General features: G+C 41.1%; 1 long non-coding RNA gene across 1 annotated transcript; it reads left to right on the forward strand.

Annotated features, from left to right (window-relative positions):
* Positions 1-648: 648 nt before the first annotated feature.
* LOC138920093 (uncharacterized) lies at positions 649-6,449 on the forward strand. The gene is made up of 3 exons (XR_011430764.1): positions 649-1,100; positions 1,556-1,742; positions 5,307-6,449. It is a non-coding gene; the product is annotated as an uncharacterized lncRNA (long non-coding RNA).
* The last annotated feature ends 13,664 nt before the right edge of the window (positions 6,450-20,113 follow it).

Raw genomic sequence — 20,113 nt, forward strand, 5'->3', positions numbered from 1 at the left:
CTAGTTTCATGGCTAATATATATACACGGCTAGGTGATTGAAAAAATCATCTAGCTCGGGAAAAATATTAGAATTCTAATTTTATTTTGTTGGAAAAATATTACAGGTGGCAAGCCGTTACTTTTTCACATTTAAATAAATAAGAGATCAATTAAGAAGACTATGTAATTCAATTCTTGAGTGAGTGTCACTGAATTCAATTTGTTTCAGGTCAATGAATATAACGCAAAGTTATTAACGAAAAGGTCAGGGGCTGCATGTGAGCGTGCACACACGATGCAACAGGGGTAATTAGTGCACATTTCCAGTGTGCTGTTATGCTGGCATATGGTGGAGAAAACCTTAACAGGATTAGATGATGAGAAATTTTCAAGTCTGTTTTTTCTCCCCTACTCCCTTTATTAAAAAGCTTTGAATTAACTGCTCTCTCTCACGATCTCTCTCTCTCTCTCCAGCTCTGTTCCTTCATCGTGCACTGGAGATTAAACACACGGAAGTTGCCTTGGAAAACCACACATATCAGTGAGCAGGGCTGAAGCGCGCACTTTGAGATCCCCGCTGTACCGAGCTGCGTCTGAGTTAAGAAACCGTGGCGCCCCATCTGCCACCACTCTGAGCTAAGGAATCCGATTCCCCAAATTCACCCTAGGAGGCAAACAGGAGAACGGGGCAGGGCACGGTTCCTATCTTGTTTCGTGTAGGAGGAAGGAGAAACGTGGGCAAGGAAGATTTTCGTCTCCAGACTTTCCTGATGTTGATTAAATGTCCGGGGGAGTAGAGTAGGAGGAGAAGCGCAGGAGCTCTTCATGGCAGGATACGGTGCCGTCCGTCCAACATAACGCAGGGCAGCGGCCGTGGCGCAGGACGCGGCCGCACTGGAGGCCCGCGCTGACCGCGCTCTGCTGCGCTTCCGAAAACCACGTGTGGTCACGTTCTCTGTAGTCCCCACCTCGGCGAGAGGCTATCCCTGCTCATCACACCCCTAGGCGGGGAAAGCCGGGATATGGCCAAGTTCTGGTGGGCACACTGTGGGCAAGCGGCCTCCAGTAGAATCTGAAGTTCATTTTCCCAAAGCCCCAAATCTCCTTCTCCAGGAATAGGTGAGTAGAGGATGCTGCCGGAGCCTCACCACCGCCTTCTAACAACACACTGTCCTAAAAAGGACTAAGGAGTTTGATGTCCAGGTGGGCTGGACACACCTGAGCATGCTACATCTTCCCTTGCCTGGCTTACTTCTCCCCTCCCCACCACAATTTCCTGGTGTCACTTCCCGCATAAACTGCCTGCACTCTCCTTGTTTCAGGGTCTACTTCTGGGAGAAGCCAAAGTAAAACAAGGGGTGGAGGGAAAGGCAGAGGGAGGATGTGACTGACGCTCAGCCTCATGTTGGAGCAGACAGTAATTGCTATGCCCGAGTACAGCATGTTCTTAACCCAGAGGGACTAAGTCCACCGAAAGTTCCAGGAGTCCACTGCAGTAACTGACTCGATTGCCCTGTATGGGCTCCTTCTCTTCCCTGTCTTACCTCCCCACTCCTCTACTGGTGTTTCCCCAGGTCACCTCCCAAGTGATCACCTATTTGCCCCTGAATTCTTGTCTCGGGATCTGCTTCTGGGAGAATCCAACCCAAGGAAGTGGTCAAGATGCACAGTCTATGGTGTGGCTTCAAGAATTATCCTTCTCTAGAATCCTACCAGCATGTAATTTTAAAGTAACAGTCTGGTAAACAGCCTTGCAAATAGGTATGAAATATTTATCAGGCTTTATGTGTGAATAATTGAAAAACAAAGACAAAACCAGCCCATTTCCCCTCCTGGAGATAATAAAGGAAAGCAAAGGATGACATGAACAAAAATTCTTGTTACCCTTTGACAAGGTGTTCTCTATAAAGCTATTCTAGACGCAAATATGTGGCTAGTACTGACACGGCTGAGGCGTTACTTTAGAAAAATGACTTGCTTTTCATGTTTTTAGATAGAAAGCTAGCATTCAGCTAAGTACTTAGTGCTAATTTCACGTAATTTCCAGCTCTAATTATGTCATATTTAGAGCTTCTGTTGCACCCATAGGACATTTATCTTGACCTGGGGAGGTAAAACGACTCTTTTCTCTGGTTAAGTTGAATACCTCTGTGGTATGGCAGTTCACGTGCCTGTACACATACCCATGTGTAGGTGGAAGACTGGTAAATCCTTTCCCAAAAAGCTGGCTCTGTAGCACCAAAAAGGAAGATGGGCGTGCCTGGCCTGTCTTTCTCAAAATTGTTGGGGCACATATGACGTCAAGCAAAGTAGTCAATGTCTCAGTTTTGCATCTGTATAGCGTGCATATGTACAAAGGGCATAACTTTCAGGGACTGAATCAGCTGTTACATGCAAAATGCCTGGAACATGGCAAGCTCCTATTAATGAGTGTCATTATTAGTATTTAGTACTTTAACCAAGAACCTGATTCTCGAGGCAAGAAAACCCTTCCCTCTTTAATATCTTACTAATTCAAGCAATACATATTAAAAAATTATGTATTATTTGTATTATAAGTAATACAAAAATTAAGTATTATAAAATTATGTATTATTCTAAAAAATTAGAAATTACAGATAAGCAAAAAACCTCCCCCAATTCTATTGTGCAAAGGTTTGTTCGCATTTGGATTTGTATTTTCTAGATTCATTTCTGAGCTCATGTATCTTTATATACTTTAACAAATATGAGATTGTGCAATCATACTGCATGAAACTGCATTTTTAAATTAATAGACTTTATTTTTTAGAGCAGTTTTCGGTGTACAGAAAACTTGAGTAGAAAGTGCAGAGTTCCCATATACCCCTTCCAACACAGTTTCTCCTATTTAACATCTAGTAGGAGTGTGGTACTTTTGTTACAGTTGGTGAACTAATAATCAATATCGATACAGGATTAACTAAATTCGTTAATTTACATTACAGTCCAATCTCTGTGTTGTACAGTTCTATCCGTTTTGACAAATGCATAATGTCCTGTATTCACCGTTACAGTATCTCGCAGAGTAGTCTCGCTGCCCTGACAATCCCCCGGCTCCACTCATTCATCTCGCCCCTCCCCACCCCCAACCATTCACAACCACTGATTTTTTTAAAAATTTTGCCTATAGTTTTTCTTTTCCAGAATGTTATATAGTTGGAATCCTGCAATATGTAGTCTTTTCAGATTGGTTTCTTTCACTTAGCAATATGCATTTAAGTTTCATCCATATCTTTTGTGGCTTGTTAGCTCATTTAAAAAATTTTCCAAATCTTATTCCATTGTCTGGATATACCATCTGTTACTTATCCATTCATCTACTGAAGAACATCTGGTTGCTTCTAAGTTTTTGCAGTTATTAATAAACCTGCTTATAAACATTTGTATATGGGTTTTGCATGCATATAGTTTTAAATTCATTTGGGTAAATATCAAAGAGTGTGATTGCTGGATCATATGGTAAGAGTATGTTTAGCTTTGACAGAAACTGCCAAACTGTCTTCCAAAGTGGCTATAACATTTTGCGTTCCCACTAGCAATGAGTGAGAGTTCCTGTTGCTCCACATCCTTGTCAGCATTTGGTGTTATCAGTGTTTTGGATCTTGGCCATTCTAATAGTTATGTAGTGGTATCTCGTTGTTTTAATTTGCAATTCCTGAATGACATGTGATGTGGAATATCTTTTCATGTACTTATTTGCCATCTGTATATCTTCTTTGGTGAAGTGTCTGTTAAGATCTTTTCCCACTTTTTAATTGAGTAGTTTGTTTCCTTATTGTTGAGTTTTGAGAGTTCTTTGTATTTTTAGATGCAAGACCTTTATCAGATATATGTTTTGCAAATATTTTCTCCCAGTCTGTGGCTTGTCTTTTCGTTCTCTTAACAGTTTCTTTCACAGAGCAGAAGGTTTTAATCTTAAGGAAGTCTCCCTTATCACTTTTTTCTTTCCTGGATCATACTTTTGTTGTTGTAGCTGATAAATGATCGCCAAACTCAAGGTCACCTAGATTTTCTCCTACGTAATCTTCTAGGAATTTTATAGTTTTGTGTTTTACATTTAGGTCTATGACCCATTTTGAGTTAATTTTTGTGAAAGCTGTAAGGTCTGTGTCTAGATTCATTTTTGTGTTTGTGTGTGGCTGTCTACTTGTTCCAGCACCATTTATTTAAAACACAATCCTTTGTCCATTGGACTATCTTTGCTCCTTTATCAAAGATCAGTTGACTGTATTTATGTGGGTCTATTTCTGGGCTCTCTACTTGATTACAGCAGCTTTTGCTAAGTGTTGAAATTGGGTGGTATCAGTCTTCCAACTTTCTTCTTCTTCCTTACTGTGTTAGCTGTTCTGGGTCTTGCTTTTTCCTATAAACTTTAGAATCATTTTGTTGATATCCACAAAATAACTTGCTGGGATTTTGATTGGAATTCCATGGAATCTGTAGATAATAAACTGCATTTTACACATATCAAAAAATTATTAAAAATTTTCCTTTTTATTATATAATCTCATACATCATGAGTTTTTCGGATGTGATATATTTCATCATATGTAGAGTCAGCATGTAAGTTTTCATTTAAACTAAGATACTTATGAGAGTGAGAAAGGGGTGCTCGCGCCAATCACATAGGGACAGCAGGAGTAAACTGAGATCCTACTGGCTATGCCCTTCTTTTTTAACCTGCTTCTTATTGTTGGACATTTAAGTGCAAACTTAATTTACTGTTTACTATTGCAAACAATATGGGGAGGGTGACCATCCATAAAAATGCAGCTTTTTACTTTTTTCTGATTATTTCTTTAGGATTAATTACTAAATGTATAATTTATTGGTCAAAATGCAAGCGCAATTTTTAAAAGAGCGACTTAGCAAAATAAAATCTCACTGTATTTTAGAACAAATTCCTTCATACATACATAAAATAGGTCAATGAAGAAAAAGATCTTTTGTATTTTTTATCTTTTAAAATACCTCTTCTATTGTCTTGCTATTTATGTAATAGCTATTGGAATGCTTAGAATAAAATTGCCTCTTCTTGTTGTTGTTTTTAAAAAAACAAGTAGGTGTTTTTGTTTTTCCTATTTTAAGATTACAATAAACTTGATTACACCACAAATAAAGTCAGAAGGAAGACAGAGAACGTTTAAGGATTTCATATCACTCAAGATCGCTTAAAAATGATCAACTACCATTTTAAAATTTGTAAAAAAAAATGCATATTTGAAAGTAAATAAAACTCCCTTCTAAAGAATTTTTAAGCAGGAACTTAAAAGTTTGATTTCTGTTTTTTCTTCTCTCTTTCAGGTTCTTATTGTGGCTCATTTTTGTGTCAGTAGTTTGAAGGCATGTGTATTTTATGGATGATTTTATATACGTTGTCAGTGTGGCAGAGGTAGCTAGCTGTTGACCAAAACCAATACTTTCTGCACATAAGATTTTGTTGTAGTTGGGAAGTGGCTGCCCAAGAAGGGACTATATTTCCCAGCTTTCCTGGCAAACAAATGTGGGCATGTGGCCACCTCTCATCAATGGAATGTGAATGGAAGTGATGCGTGCCGTCTCTCCACTAAGGTTGTTAAGAGGTGGGGATGCTTCCACTATGCTCTCTTTTTCTCCTGCCATCGACTGAGTAAAAACAGAGATGAGGACTTAGGAGATATGAAGCCACTGATGGAAGGAACTCGAGGCTTGAAATTATGGCATGGAGTGGAGGTGTCAGACAATCATCATGTGAATGAGAAATAATCTCCTATTGTATTTTAGCCTTAATGTATTTTTGAAGTGTATTTGTTATGGCAGTTTAGCTTACCCTAATACAGTAAGGAAATGTGCTAGGATAATTAAAATCTGACATGAGAAATGCATGATTCCTTGTGGCAGGATTCCTCAGCAGCCAACCGCTTTGATGTCCTTGGTGTGGTGCCCCTGAATTTTAGAAAATCCCATTTACATACTCTGTTTGGAATTCTCTCTTCTCTATATTTCTCTGGGAAAACCCTTCTTATCCCTACAGAACTGTTTCAAGTGTCACCTCCCTTATGAATTCTTCTCTGAGCCTTCTACCCCCTTAGTGCAGTCAATAATTCCCTTTATTCTACTACTTAATCTTATTTTGCACCTTTTATATGCTATTACCGCTACTTGCTTGTCTCTCCAACAGAGGTGCTATGAGTTGAATGTTTGTGTACCCCCAAAATTCGTATGTTGAAACCCTAATCCCCACTGTGATGGTATTTGGAGATGGGGTCTTTGGGAGGTAATGAGGTCATGAGGGTGGATCCCTGGTGATGGGATTAGAGCTCTCCTTCTTTCTTTTCTCTCTCTTTCTCACCATGAAAGGAAACCAAGAAGAGAGCTGTCACAAGAACATGGCCATGTGGTCCCCCTGATCTCAGACTTCTAGTCTCCAGAACTGTAAGAGATAAATAAATGTTTATTGTGTAAGTCGCCCAGCCTATGGTACTTTTGTTACAGCGGCCCAAACTGACTGAGACAAGATGTAAATAGATAACTGAGTTCCACTAAAGTAAGCATGACATGGTCTTCAATTTTGTGCCTTGCCCGTGGTAGAACTGTAATAAAGACTTGTAGAATGGAAGAATGAATGGCTGCAATATTTGCTAAAGATTTGTTGATTTCATAATAAACAGAAGATAAAGAGAATCATTCTGCATTACTGACTCAGACTTTTAAATACTCTTGATCCCCATGGTTCCCATCTTGGGGATACTGGTTTCTAACTCAGAGCAAAGGCAAGCTCAGCTGGCAGGATATTCAGTTGAGTATTGCCGTGTGCCCAGAGGAACTGTTTGTAAGCTCAGATGTGTAATGGCTCATGGAGCGAAAAGCCCAGGTATATCGGGGACTTGGCAGCATTAGTAACTGGGGAAGCTTCCGGTTCCATTATCACAGGTTCAGCCTTTGGCTAGAGCAAATTTACACCTCTGTTTAAGAAATGCACAGTCATTAGCTCCTTTGAACTGACAGTCAGCTTAAGTCAAGCAGAGAATACAAGGTGGGCTGTTAAAGCTGGAAGGACCCTTAGTAATCATTGGCTCCAACCCCTTGGTAAGAGAGAATTATGGTTTGGAAATCTGTGATCTTTTCTCTGGAGACTTCTCATCATGGTTATAAAGAGATCTGCCATGTTATTCCATGAATAGAACCCTGATTACAGTTGACTGATGCCAAGTGAGCCAGTTAGAGTCTTTCTCTGGGAATTATGGAGCTGAAATGTCTCTCCTCCTGTTGGTGGCTAGGCTTTATGACCTTATACTTGGAAATTGTCCAGCACGGCATAGTTTTACCTCATGGGCCAAAGAGACAGAAGAAGTAAGCCATATTTATAGAGAGAAGAATGATGCAGATCTACAGAGAGGGACATATCCAGGAGATGGAGAGAGAGTCTACTGGGGACTGAGTGTGTCCTTGGAGGCACTTGTTCCTGAGACCAGGCTTATTCCTCTCACAGCTCTAGATTGCAGCCCTTTTCCTGTAAAACAGCTGAGGACCTTATGATAGGGTCACCTTTGTTATTTAAGCTAGTTCCAGATGGGTTACTGTCACTAGCAATCAAAACAGTCCAAACAAACAGGCTCCAAGTTTTAAAGAGGAGGAAGATGATGCCGAGGAAGGAGGATGTATTTCACTGTGTGACATTGGGTGTCTATTCTGTCCTGAGAAAAAGAGCTTTCTCTAAATTACAGACATCTATGTCAAACTATAACTTATTAAGGGCTTCTTCAGAAGGGCTTTACGATAAAAATTTCATTCAGAGAAATTCAATTTCTTTTGTCTTTTTTTTGAGAGAGGGGGAAATCACAGGGAAACTGGCTGACATGGAGGCTTCAACCTCTTTTCTATCTTCCAGTCCCCTGCAGTCATCCCACAGGCCCGGACTTCTGAAGAAGTGGAATGGACCCATGGCATTGTGTACATCCTTGTGGGGTCACCAAGAAGCTAGAGAGCCAACCGGCACAGCACCTCTTTCACCTCCCAAAGCTGTGAGGCCCAAGCCAAAGAGTGATTACAATTCTCTCCAGAATCAATTAAAAGAAAGCTGTTTCCATTGTACCCAGGCCCAAAATGGAAAATTGGGAAATTTCTTAGGTAGAGCCAAATGAATTTTTACATAAGCTTTGGAGTATGTTCATAATTCGAGAAGACTTCTTATCAGCTAAAGGAAAATAGGCACAGATCCTCTTAAAATAAAATGAAAATTATGGACACACAGTTGTAGCTGCCCTAAGCTGCCAAAAATGCTATGTTTGTAGAACCCAAATCTTTTAGACACTCTTCCAAATCCAAGTACTATGTTTTGCTTTCACTATTTGTGTTGGACCAACTACCCCACGCTCTCCGCTTCCTGCCAGGTGTAGTGACTGTGCATCAGGAAAGGCCATAATGTTTAGAAGATTCTCAAGCAATTTCTTGCTCTATGGTAGGCATGCTCAGAAGTAAATGCCAGAAAGTCATATAACAAACACAAAATCCTGATGGTCTGCTGTGACACCACTGCAGATGGATAGACTGAGGCTAGTTAAAAACAATACACCTCAGTGGCTTAGCCAAGGAATAGTAATGAATTCTGAAGATGCAGAGTGATGTAGGGGCCTCTTTTGCATCCTGCGCAACGTGCCCTGAGCTCACCTCTGACTTTAGCTGACTTTAGCTGTGGCAGGTATTTCCTGAGTCATTTTAGTGTCCCACTTCAAGGACTCATCACAAAGCTCCACCTGCCTTGTTAGGGTCCTTGGAGCCATGCTCAGCCACAGGTGCCCCCAACGAGGCTGAAGCCATGCCCTCCAGGGGTAACCCTCAAACAATAGCTGATAGGAGTTAAAAGATAAGTTTCTCAACTTCTAGTATTTTGAAGGCACAATACAGAAGTGCATTTTCCATGATTTCCTAACAGAACTGAGCCTCAGTTGCCCACAGCAGTAACAATCTTAACACACATTTTACCGGATTTTCCTCTTCCATAACACTCTCCCCATTCCCTCCTTGGAATCACCTCCCAAATAAACTACCAGCACCCAAGCCCCTGACTGAGGCTCTGCTTTTGCAGGATCCTGACTAAGGCGGTGTATAAATCTCTCTCCCTGTTTCATTACCATATCATCTCAGACTAAATTCCTGCTCCTTGGTAAAATCCAGTTGCCCTAAAAATACACTTTCTTCATTATGTGCTCGCTGTTCTGTTGCCTCAGAGTCCTAGGCGAAACTGTTCTATACTAGTAAGCTCTCAAAATTCAACTAAGACTGTGCCACGTGAACATTCACGTGCTACATGAACCATGACCCATGACCAAAGGACATGCCATTGGTAATATTAATAGACACAGCTACTTATTTAATTAGGGCCTGCTCTGTGTCTTCTGCTCTATATATTTATATGTAATGTCCGTGCAAGGTAGGCATTAACAATCCTACTTTACAGGTGATGCAGAGCCTTATCCGGCTGATGAGTGGTAGAGCAGGCATCTAACCCGCATATGCTAGATCCAAAGTCCATGTTCTTTGTATGAGTCTGGAATTTTTGAGATTCCTCCACATTCTTCTGTAACCTTTCCCTGTGTCTTATCTGGTCATTAGACCACCACTGCCATTTGCCTTAATAACTGCACTAGAGCAGAGGAAATACCCTGACCTTTAGAGAGCTATTTGGTACAGATCTGAGCTAACAGGGATACCAGGGAATCTAAACAACATTGTGGCCCCTATTAGAGTGGGATTTATGCAGAGCAGGTGACAAATTGAATTTTGGCCCAAGTCCCTCTCACAATGTTTCCAATGGGTCCTCACACCCATCTTAAGGTTATTTTCCCAGTACTTACATGCATAATCAGGATGGAGATCGTTAGCAGCTGGCCAAATCCTCACGTTGAGTCCCTACTATGTGGATTAAGAGATGTTACGGAAGGAAGGTCCAAGTGGAAGCCTTTGAAACTGCTCCTCCCTGATCCTGGCCAAGATAGAATGATAACACATCCCAGGAGGGATTGCATCATTCTCAAAGAATTTAAGAATGCAAAGGTGGTGTCCCCATCATATCCTCATCTAATTCACCTGTATGAGCTTCTGCAAAAACCAGACGGCTTAGGGCAGATGCCAGTGAACTACCATAAACTTAACCAAATGATAGCTCTAATCATAGATGCACTGCTGAATGTGGTATCTTACTAGAACAGATAAATATAGCCTTTGGTACTTGGTATGCATTTATTGCATTTCTGAATGTGTTATTTGCGATCCCCATTAGAAAGGAGCTTCCAAAGAAGTTCACTTTTACATGAATAGGACAGCAGCACACATTTCCCTGTATTCATCTTATTATTAACTTATTTTAATTGGGGCTTGATAAGTATCTTTTGAGTAAATGAATGGAATACTGAACCCAGGAAGTATCCAAATTTCTAGAACTCTGGTCACGAGCTCGGCTGTTGTCCTCAGGATCTATTTGTTGGTTCATCAGCTCAGCTTAAGAAAAAGATAGGACTTCTCTTCAAAGTCTTTTCATTACAGAGGAATTGTGGTACAGACATTTTTCTTTTCATTTTCTATTTTGACATAATTTCAGACTTAGAGGAAAGTTTTAAGAATAGTATAAAGAATCAAAACCACAATGAAATACCATTTCAAATGTACTTGGATAACTAAAATAAAGAAAATAACAAGTTGGTGAGAATGTGGAGAAATTGGGACCCTCAAACACTGTTGGTGGGAATGTGAAATGGTACAGCCACTTTGAAAAACAATCTGACAGTACCTCAAAAGCTTAAACATAGAGTTAGCATCTGACCCAGCAATTCCACTCCTAGCTATACACCCAGGAGAAATGAAAACTTCGTCCACACAAAAACTTGTATATGAATGCTCATGGCAGCATTATTCATAACAGCCCAAATGTGGGAACAATCCAAATTCCCATCAACTGGTGAATGGCTAAACAAAATGTGGCATATCCATATAACAAAATATTATTTGGCAATAAAAAGAAATGCAGTACTGATACGTGCTACAAATCTTGAAAACATCAGGCTAAGCGAAAGAAGCCAGTCACAAAGGACTACATATTGTATGATTCCCTTTATATCAAACAACCAGAATAGGCAAATCTATAAAGGCTAAAAGTAGATGTGTCTCTCGTGATATCGACAGCTTTGAAGAGAACAAGTTAGTTATTTTGTAGAAAGTCCGTCAATTTGACTTTGTGTGATGTTTCCTCATGATTGTATGGAGGGGGTGCATTTTGGTCAGAAGACCTCAGAAGGGCTGTTGTATCCTTTTCGGTGCATTCTATTAAGAAGTGCATGATGTCAAGTTGTCCCGTTTCTGGTTGTGTTAATTCTGATCACTTGGTTAATGAGTTGCCTACCAGCTTCTTCACTGTGAATTTACTATTTTCCCTTCGTAATGAATAAGCATCTTGTGGGGAGCTATCCTGAGGCTGTGTAAATAACCTTAGTATGGGACATTTGGGTTGTGGATGCTACTTGATCCCCTAGTCCAATCAGAAGGGAGGAAAGCTGGTCTGTCACAAACTTGTGGCCTGGCCCTCCTGGGCAGCAGGGCCAATTGGCTCTGCACCAGCTTTAACCCTGCAGAGGAGTGGAATAAACACAACAAGAGGCTGCTTCTCCTTAGACAAGGGCTGGGGCTCCAGAAGTGGAAAACTGAGGAAGGTTTCTGCCTGCCTAGCTGCCAGGCACACACACAGCCTGCCCTGCCTTCCTCCCATCTCCAGGGATCCCTTACCCTTTTAGGAAATAACACAAACTTCGGTGCTCACTCGGAGCAAGGCCCCTGACTCTGACTGCAGTGGACAAAGTAAACTCATTGTCGCTGCAATTACATGCTTCTCCTCTAGACTGACAGAGATGTGAGGTGTGGATGGGCATTTGACCTTCGTGACCCTTCTTCACCTTTCCCAAACCTCTTCCCCTGGTGAAGTCCCGCGCTTCCCTGGGCTCCCAGCCTAAACAGCATTTTCTCAGAGAGGACTTTCTGCGCCCCGGTGCCCACTCCAGGCAGATTAGCTCTAGCTCCCCCCTCATTTGTTCTCCCAATTCTTCCTTTCCTGCTTGCACCCCCATAGCAATGAACCACCTTTCAGTGTGGTTGTTCAGTGAGCAGTGAGCCCACTCCCCGGCTCTGACACTCCCCCACGGGAATGCTGTCTTGCTCCCTGCTGCAGCGCTAGTGCCGCGCACGGTGCACACAAGTCAATGTCTGCAGATGGACAAATGAGTGAATAAATGAGTGACTCACAAGCACTTTGCCTTTCTTCCAGACTCTATTCCATGTTGTAGTAGGCTGAATAATGGCCCCCCTGGAGAGCCCAGGGTCCTAATTCCTGGAAACTGTGAATGTTACTTTAAATGGCAAAAGGGGTTTTCAGATGGGATCAAGTCAAGGCTCTTGAGATGGGGAAATTATCCTGGATTACCTGGGCAGGCCTGAAGTATTCACAAGGGTCTTTATAAGAGGGAGAGAAGAGGATGTGAGGGTAGAAGCAGAGGTTGGAGTGATGCGACCATGAGCCAAGGAATATTGCAGCCTCTAAAAACTGGAAGGGCCAAGGAATGGATTCTCCTCTGGAGCCTCCAGAAGGAGCCAGCCCAGCTGATCCCTTGATTTTAGCCCTTTAAGACCCATTTTGGACTTCTGACCTCCAGAACCACAAAAGGATAAATTTGTATCATTTTAAGCCACTGAGTTTGTGGTAGTTAGAGCAGCAATAGGAAACTGATACACATGTCAAATGTAACTGGGCATCTCACAGGCATGCAGCTGGTTTTGACATTGATGCTAATGTTAATGACCCTCTTCTGTCTCTCTGAGACGCCCTTACTGGAGGTTAGGAATATGTTTGGCATTGTGATGATGCATCACATTATTAGAGACAGAGTGAGCCCAATGGAATTGCTAGAAGGAGAAAATAATCCACATGCACATAATACGGAATTGAAAGACATTTTTTTAAAAAAACAACTTGTCTCAGCTTTCTTAACTCTGCTATTGGGAAGTAAGATCTAATTTACTAAAAGATAATATCAGGAATTCATAGCTGCAGTTTTGTTGACATTCCCACGCAGGTACAGTGATCCTGTGATATAAAACCATACAAAGATTTTCTGGAATGCTATCAGATCCAGCCGGAAAGAAAAGAGCCTGTTAACTTTGTGCAATAGGCTGGAGTTTGGAAGAGATTATGGCTCCGTGTCTATGGCCAATCCAGTGTGTGCTGTGCTCCGTGGTTAGGTCCCTTTGCTATCTCCTTGGAATGAATCGGCAGCCACAGCTCACCTTGGGAACCGGAACCAGAAGGGAGGGTGCCTTTCAAGGGAGCGAGGCACATGGGGTCAGTTCAGAGGCATTGTCCGTGGTTCAGTAAGTTGTGGAGGTGTGACTCCTCGGGCGTGATCTTTGCTGACTCGGGACTCAAGTGTCCCTGTGGTCTGAGAGGCCTAAAGGAGGCTTGGATAATTGAACTTTCTGTCTCTCTTTCCTTGAAAAGATGCTGTGGGGACTGAATGGATTGTGCTGTTGGGATTGAGGCAGAGACTTAGACTCCATTTCTACCACTGTTGTGGACTTAGGCTTTCCAGGACAGGGAGAGAGACCCGTCATCAGCCAGAAAGAAGGTCTCCAGGAAAGGGAACTTGGGTCACGCTTTGGCGAGCCTCGTGCACGGGGTGCAACATTTAAGGAGACACTGACTCTCTGGTCGGGGCCTGGACTCTGGGGTCCAGGGGTAATTAAGAGCATGGAATTAGACTGCCTGGGTTCAAGGCTGGCCTTGATAGCCACTGGCTGAGTGATCTTGGGCAAGTCATTCTCAGGGCCTCAGCTATTTGTTTGTCAAATGGGCCTTGTGATAGCAGCCATCTCAGGGAGCTTGGGGGAGGTCAAATGTCAGGCGCTTAGAGTAATACCTGGTATGTTGTGAGCGCTCAAATATTGTTAGTTACATTGACTTTGATTATCATTATCATTAAGGGAAACTTGAGCGTATTTTAGATGTTAAAACTTTGCAACCAAAAAGAGGCAACAAAAGCAAGAGACAGGCTGCACCCCCACAGCCACAGAGCCAGCTGAGCTTCCTGGAAAACGGGAGGAGGAGAAGGATGCGCGGGAAGCTGGCGGAGAGGGATGCGTCTCTCTCTTCACTCCTTTTGTTCTACATTTCCCCCCATTGAAACCCAGTCAGATGCCTGGTAATTTGCTGGGGTCTGCCTTCCTCCCCGGCCATCATGGGTCCTTCCGAGCTCTCCAGTCTAGTGTTCTTAGACCTTTCCAATGCCTTGATTCTCCAGCCAGGGCTCTCGGCCTTTGAGAGGTTGTTCCCCTGCACATAGCAGCTCTGGTGCTCACACAGTGGGAAAAGAAACCAAGAGCACACAGAGAAACCAGGGCTGCCAGCTCCGCACACTCAACAAGTCCTCTCTGTGGACAATTAGGGCCAAAAGGTAAATATTGACACATTAGACTATTTCCTCATTTATTTTCTGTTGATTGTCTGGGCAATCTGATGGGGCAAAATTCCACTTTTCTGATAACTGATTCTTGGCTAATAGAAACAAATAAAGTAAAGGCTTCTGTCCACAATGGGTTGGGCAGGCCCATTGTGCAGAACTGCTAATCGGATTAAATGGACTCCTGGCTCTATTTGCAGGCAGCAAACTCCCTTGAACATTTTCCACATCTGAAGAGTACCCATCATGGTGGCTCTCTTTCTTTTGAAATCAAATGGAGAAGCAAGCAAAGGCTTGAAATCGCAGCAAAGCGTGATTCTGAGCAAAGTGCAGGATGAGGAAAAATACATGCCCAACCCTTGCAATTAGCAGACAAGCCAAGAAAGTCATTCTAGCCAATGAATAGAAACCAATTTTCATCCTTATAAATATATATGTTTTTCTTTCTTTTTTTCTTTAAATTGAGGTAACATTGGTTTATAACATTATATAAATCTCAGGTGTACATCATTATATTTCGATTTCTGTGTAGAATACATCATGTTCACCATCCGAAGACCAATTACCATCCGTACACCACACACGTTTTCCTAATTTTCTTTTTTAAAAAAATCTGACAATGATGGAGAGTCGTGAAAGTGTAAACATGCCCTGTGCATCTGTGAGAAAACTAGAAGTCTTGCAAGAGTCGTTCTTATCCAGCGTTCTGGGGGGCAATGCATCTTTCTGATTTTGCCAATTTATCTAGAAAATATTACAATTTAATCTGTGTTAATAAAAGACCAACAGAATAACAACGCCTGGGGTTTTATGTGTCTGGCTGGCTTATATTAGCATTTAAATCTGCATCCATTACATTAGTCCCTTAAAATAAACACAAACATTTATGCGAGTGACAATTCGAGTTAGCCTTAGTCAGTCTTAAATAATGTCACTCAACTCGGCATTTGGACCGAAGCCTGTGAATCATGAGGTATATTTTTGCCTACAGTCTGATAATTTTCAAAGCTATTGGCAACCTGGGAATTTTCCTTCCTTATCACCAGGGCTCAGCTAACTTCACTAAGACTAATCAGGCCAGGAATCATTCATTCAAGGATTGCATGATCATGTTTTTCTTTAGCTGTGACAGCTGCCTCAGCCACATTAGCAATGCAGATTAGCCAGCCTAATAGGTTAATGCAGAACACGCGAAAATTAGGTTTAATCCCCAGTGAAATAATCTAACATTTTCACATTTCTTGATGTTGGGATAGAGACATTGCTGGTGACTCAATTAGGTGTAATGTAGATCAAAGCAAATTTACCTTCTGGCTGAAACTTCCCAATAGTTTAGACAGAAGAATATAGCAAGGGCCCTTTGCTAATTGGTGAATAGCGGTATGGAAAATTGCACTGGGAACATGCAGGATGTGAGCAGAACTCTTCGGGCCTAGGACGGGCAATTGGCGTATTTTGCGAACATCCCCATCTATCTGTGCCTCCAAATGATGCTGCGGCTTGGCACAGGTGCCAACACCTTGTACCAACCCATTCATCCTTCAGGCATAACTGCCATACGTGGGAACACTCTCTCCCTCTCTTAGTCTGCACCTTTTTCATGTCCTGTCCAGGAGTATCACAATTGTGTTCTGAATGGGCCTGCCTTGTGAGGGGAGCAGACAGAGAATGAGAGGGTGTCTACTGTTTTCATTCTGGAGAATAGTATATCAAACGCCCATCTCTTTCAATCATAAAGGGAAGGAAATAAAAAATTACATGCCCTCAGTTGCCAAATTATTTTTTGCCTTGACATCTTAATTCTTAATCCTTGTGTGTGGTCAAATCAGTGTACTATAGGCAACCAATCGAGCAATTATTTCTAAATTATATTTGCCCAACTCACATTGATTGGCTATTCTTTTCTTATTGGGTTAGCTCATTAATTCTGAGCAGCTTGCTTATTATGCTTTCCACATCATTTTCCTTCCGAGCCTATCTGCTCCAGCCAGCCTGCTGATGTTTCAAGATGCCATACCGGAGGAAAAAAAAAGCCGACCAGTGATCTACGCATTGTCTCCTTAGCAATTACAATTCACATTGCTGATTAACTTTGATGTGAAAACTAATGAGATAAGACAAGTTATCAAGGCGGGCCTGATCATCATTCCATTTATACAGCATTTGCCACCGGTGAATGACAAAAAAACTAATGAAGACGTATCTGACAGCAGGCTGAGCGGAGGCAGATTTCGGTTCCCCATCAGCAAGAGTTGTGCTCCCTTCTCATGGTCTATCTGAGACACGTCAGAATTAGCTTAATAATGAAAACACTTCATCTAAATGGACACATGTTTACATTCAAATAACTACATGATAAATAGTTGGCAGAGATTTTATGCCTTCTTGAGTCTAAACAACAAAGTAAAAATGTGTTCCAGTATTCACTAAATCATTCAGAGGAAAATTCAATTTCAGCTGTTGTACTTATCACTGAGCCGGTGTCCCCTGTTTATGGGTAACAACTGTCGGTTTTCGGAGGGCGGGGCAAAGGATGCGATCTGGGCAGAAGAGGAACGATTTACTTTGTGAAGATGGTAATGCGCAGATAAACAGAAGCACAATATTGGTAAAGCTAATGAACGTTGTTCATGCGGTAATATCTTTGTGGCGGGGAGATCCACTGGAATGACATTTCCAGCTGTACATTTTTCTAAGTTTTCTTCATTTTCTGATGTGAGACACTGGAGTTCTCTGCTCTGTGTTCACATGTAAATGTAGTTCCACTGCTCTCTGCATGTAATGTATATTACTTTTAGAAGAATGAGTCCAAAGCATTTCTCTGCATATATTCATATTTTTTTCTAACAAATTAACAAGGAAATGCAGGTATTATGCAGGAAAAGTAAACTTTCTTTGGACACAATTTTTGGGGCTGAGCACCAAATATTAAGAAAAGGCATACACTTCATTAAATTGGTTAAATAAAGTGGTTACATATGAGCTTCGACAAAATTCACAAGTGTTGTGGTTAAAAGGATTCTAATGCATTTTTTTTGGTCTCTGCAACGTCTTTGTTACATTAGCCTTATAAGTATGAAAGAAGTAGAACACTTATTGTTTTTACAGATAACACCACTTTCCCTGTGAGTCATTTTGTTGCTTTGGTAAATCATTCCCAAAAACACAAGAAAAGGAAAAAATGTTCATTTTCCTAGAAAAAGCTTCCTTCCCTATAACATATGCAAGTGTATTCTGTTTTTCGTACACAAACATCGTGACATAATATTCCACTCAAATGTCATGGTTGAAACCAGAATGAAAAAGCAAAAGAAAGTTGTCACATATCAAAGCGTATCTTTAAAGGCTCCTTTTTTGTTTTTAATAGGTGGTCGTTTTTGTTTTCTTTAGTCAAATATGATTTGAAATATTTTAAGGCTTTTGTCCACAAATATCATTTCCAGTTATATTTTTTGGACTTAAGAAAAGAATAAAACATTAATAATATCAGCATCTGTATCAACATTTCTCTCCCTTCCACTGTACCCATCCCCAGCCATCACAGACAACAACAGCAACAAAACAAAACAAAGAATTCACAAACCTACATTTCTTGAGGGGCCGTCCTAGAGAAACCTATGCATCTGATGAAAGTTAATCGCAAGTACTGTTTTAAGGACGAGGAAACAAATTAGTACTCCAGCGAGGGATTAAGTTTAAAAGCTCTTCTCAGAACCGAGGATAAATCCTATATATTAGAAGACACTATAAAAGTACTTGCATAAGAGCTAAAGGCACAAGTGGAAAGTTGACCCCCAAGATGGTGTGATGATGGAGTGCTAAGTTTATAAAATTCTCCCGCAATGAAAGGAGCCTGTAAGTACAGTGCCCACTAAACACAGAAGCAATTGTACTCGAAAACGGGTTTCCAATTTTGACTCAAGTGACAGAATTAAACCCATCTGAACAAGGGCTGACCGATTTCTTCTCTGGAACCCGCCTCCTCGCCCTCCCCTCCCAAGGCAGCGGCTTCTCTTTTAGCCCATCTCTCTCTTGAATTCTCCCCTAGCTATGTTTACCACTCAATTCTTATGTTAATTAGAAACATACACATCCGTATTAGTAACCCACGTTTTCATTAGCACAGCCCACCCCGCCAAATGAAAAACCCGAGAGTGTGTCTGCGCGTGAGCCAACAATGCAGAGATGGCTGTTCTTGAACACATATATCCAACATTCTTTCCTCCCTGGTGTTAATTTTCTCTTTCTATGTACCCTTATTATGCTATCTCTAACATACGTGGCGGATTCCTTTTTAGCCTATTTCTTTAATCTATTTTAATAAATAATTACAGGCAGCTACAGAATTTATTCATTCCAGAGGGCTACCTCCTTCACATTTTTTTCCAGAGGCGCAGCTCAAGGAGACATGGTGATAATCAGGGGGGCCTGGAATCCCTGCTACACAATGTCATTATGAGCTCCCATTTAAAATGAAAAACGTATATTACACTTAAAAGCAAGACAAGGTTAGCGCCTCTTGCTCGAGAATGCTTCACAAGGGACACTCTGCTTCCATATTCAGGAAAGGAGCTGGAAGAAAATGAAACAAAATAGAAATCACTGCAAAATATTTTTAAGATATTAAACAAGTCCCTCACTGAGGGAAAAGAAAGACTCATATCCTTTGTCTTTCCTACAACAGGGAATAATTATCTTTCCCTGGGTTGTTTGAGAATTTTATGCCTAAACCGGTTAATCTACTTTGTTAGCGTAGTACTTGGGGCTTTATTTCTTTTTCTTTTTTTTTTTTTTAAGAGATCTTATTTTATCTTTCAGAATTTTTTCCTTGTTCCCTAGGACGTACTATAATTTCCAATCTATCTATTTAAATGCTCACAAAATAAGGTTTCCCTCCCAGGGCTGGAGTCCCGTTCATCAGCCTTCACAACCCTCGTACTACAAACCGGGCTTATAGCACTAAGCCTGTAGCTGAATGCTTTTCCTCACTTCTTCAAAATGTGCCCGCAGAAGAGTACCCTGGGTACGTTTCACTGATCAACTTGACTTCTCCCAAATCAAGCTTTACCCCATCTCATTCAAGCAAACATTCAGAAGCATCAGAAGCATCTGAAACAGAAAGCTAACTTCATAGCTCAGCTGTAGAGTGGGTTTGTAACATTTATCTTTGGAGGACTGGAAATAAATTCCTTTATTAAGTGCTTGCTTGAAGTGTGTTGCTAAACAATTCCTCCAATACATATCCTAAAATTTGTTAACTGAGCTCCCTTCCCATAAATGATTTGATAATGGGAAAAAAGAAGCCTGGCTTTGAATTTATATATATTTCAATCTTGACTAATGTTTTATTTAAAACAGTTACGGTGCACCTTTTGATTTGGAGTTTAAAGTAAATAATATTTGTACATCTGAAACATACTCCAGACAAATGAAAAGCCTCTAGATGCTTTTGTGTGAGATGCTGAAGGGCTCTACAAACTTAAAAGGACAACCTCAATTAAGCTCAGCTTCATCTGGAAAAAAGTAGCAACTGAAAGCTGAATATATTAGATAATGCATACTTGCCGAGGAGCATTCTCCTAGCGATTAAAAAAAAATTTTTTTAACGAAAAAAAGAAAAGAAAAATATTCTTG

The sequence above is a fragment of the Equus caballus genome, chromosome 22, assembly GCF_041296265.1.
Source record: "Equus caballus isolate H_3958 breed thoroughbred chromosome 22, TB-T2T, whole genome shotgun sequence".
NCBI lineage: Eukaryota > Metazoa > Chordata > Mammalia > Perissodactyla > Equidae > Equus > Equus caballus.